We start from the raw sequence: 4,978 nt of genomic DNA on the forward strand, positions 1-4,978 counted from the left end.
GGGAGGATTGCTCTCCACTCGGAGTAGCTTTGTAACTTAGGCGGGTACGGGGTCGCAGCTGAGCCCTCGAGTGGGAGGATTGGTCTCCACTCGGAGTAGTTTTGAAACTTAGGCGAATCGGGTCCGCGGCTAAGCCCCCGAGTGAGAGGGTTGCTCTTCACTCATAGTGTTTTGTAACTTAGGCAGGTACGGGGTCGCAGCTAAGCCCCCGAGTGGGAGGACTGCTCTCCACTTGGAGTAGAGTTGTAACTTAGGCGAGTACGGGGTCGCAGCTAAGCCCCCGAGTGGGAGGATTGCTCTCCACTCGGAGTAGAGTTGTAACTTAGGCGAGTACGGGGTCATAGCTAAGCTCCCAAGTGGGAGGATTGCTCTCCACTCGGAGTAGAGTTGTAACTTAGGCGAGTACGGGGTCGCAGCTAAGCCCCCGAGTGGGAGGATTGCTCTCCACTCGGAGTAGTTTTGAAACATAGGCGAATCGGGTTCGCGGCGAAGTCCCCGAGTGAGAGGGTTGCTCTTCACTTGGAAGTTTTTTTACACTTAGGCGAATCAGGTTCACGGCTAAGCCACCCACTAGGGGATTTGAACACATATGCTTATGGAATAACAATCATTAAGATACCGCAACAAATCTTGTTCATTGATAAGCAAACTGAAGGATTCTTATTACAACTCGACGATCTGAGTGTTTAGGTATAAAAACGGCGGAGTAGCTTCGCATTCCACGAGCTTGGCTCGTCTTGTTTCTTGGCTATGTTGTAGAGGTGATACGCCCCGTTGTGGAGTACCTTGGTGATGATGAAGGGGCCTTCCCAGGCCGGAGCGAGCTTGTGAGGCCATTTCTAGTGCACTCGGAGCACAAGGTCTCCCTCCTGAAATGCTCGACCTCTGACATTTCGGGCATGGAATCGACGCAAATCTTGTTGATAGATGGTCGATCGGATCAGGGCCATCTCTCGCTCCTCCTCTAGGAGATCAACTGCATCCTAGCGTGCCTGTTCAGCTTCAGCATCTGAGAAGAGTTCCACTCGGGGGGCATTGTGCTCACTTGGAAGCACAGCTTCAGCACCATACACCATGAAGAAAGGGGTCCGATCAGTCGACCGGTTGGGAGTTGTTCTCAGACCCCATAAGACAGATGGCAATTCAGTCACCCAAGCTCCAGCAGCATGCTTGAGGTCGCGCATCAATCGGGGTTTCATCCCTTGAAGGATCAAGCCATTTTCTCTCTCTGCCTGCCCATTTGACTATGGATGCGCAATAGATGCATAATCGACCCGAGTGCCTTGGGAAGCGCAGAATGCCTTGAACTCATCAGAATCAAAGTTGGAGCCGTTATCTGTGATAAAGCTGTGAGGGACTCCATATCTGAATATCAACTCCCTGATGAAACTGATGGCAGTGCTCGAGTCAAGATTCTTGATAGGCTTGGCTTCGATCCACTTGGTGAATTTGTCGACTGCCACGAGCAAATGAGTAAAGCCACTTCTGTCGGTTTTGAAAGGTCCAACCATGTCCAAACCCCAAACTGCGAACGGCCGGACGAGTGGAATAGTCTTCAAGGCAGATGCAGGCTTGTGAGACATGTTCGAGTAAAACTGGCATCCTTCGCACTTGTCGACTATATCTTTAGCCATCTCATTTGCACGCGGCCAATAGAATCCTGCTCAGTATGCTTTGGCTACGATGGTCCGAGAGGACGCATGGTGGCCACAGGTCCCCAAGTGGATCTCATTTAGGATCAGCCGACCTTCTTCTGGAGAGATGCAGCGCTGAGCAACTCCGGTAACACTTTCTCTGTAAAGCTGTCCACTTATTATGGTGAAGGCTTTGGATCGTCGGACGATCTGGCGGGCCTCATCTTCATCCTCTGGGAGTTCCTGCCTGAGCAGGTATGCAATATATGGCACCGTCCAGTCGGGGATGTCACCAAAACCGCCATGATCAGGTCGACCACAGCCAGGACTTCAATCTCAGTCGGATTGGTTGAGCTTATCGGTTGTGGGGGCTCCTCTGTAAAAGGATCTTCTTGAACTGATGGGGTGTGGAGATGTTCCAAGAACACATTGCTAGGGATAGGTTTCCGAGTGGAACCTAACTTCGCCAGATCATCGGCAGCTTGATTCTTGATTCGGGGTATGTGGTGGAGCTCTAACCCCTCTAACTTCTTCTCCAACTTTCTTACTACATTGCAATAACCAGTCATAGCTGGGCTCCTGATATGCCACTCATTCATCACTTGATTGACCACTAAATCTGAGTCGCTGTAAACCATCAGGCATCGGACGCCGAGTGAGATGGCCATAAACAACCCATATAGAAGTGCCTCATATTCAGCTTCATTGTTGGAAGAATCAAAGTGAATCTGGAGAACATAACTGAGCTTGTCACCTCTTGGGGATACCAGGACCACTCCAGCACCAGAGCCATTCAACATTTTGGATCCATCAAAGAACATAGTCCAATGTTCCGAGTGAACCTGAGTCAGCTGCTGCTGCTCAATCCACTCGGCAAGGAAATCAGCTATTGCTTGAGACTTGATTGCTTTCTTTGCCTCGAACTTGATATCCAACGGAAGGAGTTCAATCGCCCACTTTGCTACTCGACCAGTTGCGTCCCTGTTGTTTAGAATTTCTGATAAAGGAGCATCGTTGACGACTGAAACCGAGTGGTCTGCAAAGTAGTGTGCAACTTTCTTCGTGGTCAAGTAAATTCCATAAGCAAGCTTCTGATAATGCGGATATCTTTGCTTGGACGGAGTCAAGACTTCAGAAATATAGTACACTGGGCATTGAATTTTGTAGGCTTTGCCTTCTTCTTCCTGCTCGACTATGAGCACTGTGCTGACAACCTGTCCAGTTGCTGCAATGTATAGCAGTAGAGGCTCTTTGCGGATTGGGCAACAAGCACCGGCTGGGTGGAAAGCAGGGCTTTGAGCTCTACAAACGCTGCTTCGGCTTCAGGAGTCCACTCAAACTTGTCAGACTTCTTCATCAATCAGTAAAGAGGTAATGCGTTTTCACCGAGACGAGAAATGAATCGGCTCAACGCAGCCAAACAACCAGTAAGCTTCTGTATGTCGTGCACACGCACGGGGCTTTTCACTTGGAGAATTGCCCCAACCTTTTTTGGGTTTGCGTTGATCCTTCGTTCGGAAATGAGGAAACGGAGCAGCTTTCCGCCCGGAACTCCGAATGTGCACTTTGACGGGTTGAGCTTGATATCATATCTTCTTAAGTTGGCAAAGGTTTCAGCGAGGTCAGTCAATAGGTCGGAACCCTTGCGTGACTTGACCACGATGTCATCCATGTACGCTTCCACGTTCCGACTGATCTGAGTGAGTAGGCACTTCTGAATCATGCGCATGAACGTGGCACCAGCTTTTTTGAGGCCAAAAGGCATGGTAACATAGAAAAAACACCCGAATGGGGTGATGAAGGTTGTTTTTATTTCTTGAGGTCCATACAGTCGGATCTGATGGTACCCTGAATACACATCCAAAAAGAACAAGCACTCATACCCCGCAGTTGAGTCGACAATCTGGTCGATGCGGTGGAGAGGGAAATGATCTTTCGGGCAGGCCCGATTGATGTGTTTGAAATCGATACACATATGAAGTGAATCATCTTTCTTGGGGACCATGACAACATTGGCGAGCCACTCGGAGTGGTATATCTCGCGGATGAACTCAGCTGCCAGAAGCCGAGCCACCTCCTCGCCAATTGCCTTCCTTTTCTCCACGGCGTACCAACGGAGATGCTCTTTAACAGGTTTTGCTTTTGGGTCGACTCGCAAACGGTGCTCAGCCAGTCCCCTGGGTACACCTAGCATGTCAGATGGTTTCCATGCAAAGATGTCCCAGTTCTCACGGAGGAATTGGATGAGCGCTTCTTCCTATTTGCTGTCGAGTGTTGTTGAGATGTGGGTCGGAGCAGCATTGGGATCAGTTGGGTGAATATGGACAAGCTTCGTCTCACCGGCCGACTGAAATGCGGACTCTGAAGCAGGCTTCTTAGCTCGCAGCAAATCACTCGGATTTGCATTCTTGTTGTATTCTTCCATTTCTACTGTTGCCATTTGCTCATCGTCAATCTTTGAGCCTTTCTGGAGGCACTCTTCTGCTCTTTGCTGATTCCCTGTGACTGTGATCACACCCCTGGGGCCAGGCATCTTCAACTTGAGATACATGTAACATGGTCGAGCCATGAAACGATCATATGCAGGTCTGCCCAGAATGGCATGATAAGCACTCTGGAAATCCACAACCTCAAACGTCAACTTTTCCTTACGGTAATTCTTTGAATCACCGAAAACACATCAAGAGTGATCTGACCGAGTGAATAGGCTTTTTTCCTGGGATGACTCCGTGGAATCTCATGTTGCTCTCACTGAGCTTGGACATCAGAATGCCCATCCCTCGGAGGGTCTCAGCATACAGAATGTTCAAACCACTGCCACCATCCATCAGAACCTTGGTCAGTCGGGTGCCCCCAACGACTGGGTCGACCACCAGCGCTTGCCGCCCAGGGGCAGCAACCTGCGTTGGGTGATCGGACTGGTCGAATGTAATGGGATTCTTCGACCACTTTAAATACGTTGTAGTTGCCGGAGCAACCATATTCACTTCTCGGTTGATAACTTTTAGTCGGCTTTTGCTTTCGACGTCAGCAAAATCACTAAAGTAGCAATGACATTGGGATAACCTTCATCTTCCTCTTTATCCTCCTCCTTATCAGATTCCTTCTCCTTTTCGCTGGGCTGGCCCTCTCGAAAGCTCTGAATCAGGAGTCGACATTGTCGAGTGGTATGCTTGGGATAAATCCAGTTACCCTCTTCGTCTTTTTTGGTGTGTATGTGACACAGCAAATCAAGAACATCGTTTCTCGCTTGATCTTTCACTTTTTTGGGGATCCATAGTCCTTTAGGTTTTCCCTTGAACCTCCCTTGATTCACAACTGCGGCTTCAGCAGGACCTGCAGTT

The sequence above is a fragment of the Aegilops tauschii genome, chromosome 5, assembly GCF_002575655.3.
Source record: "Aegilops tauschii subsp. strangulata cultivar AL8/78 chromosome 5, Aet v6.0, whole genome shotgun sequence".
In the NCBI taxonomy this organism is placed as follows: Eukaryota; Viridiplantae; Streptophyta; class Magnoliopsida; order Poales; family Poaceae; genus Aegilops; species Aegilops tauschii.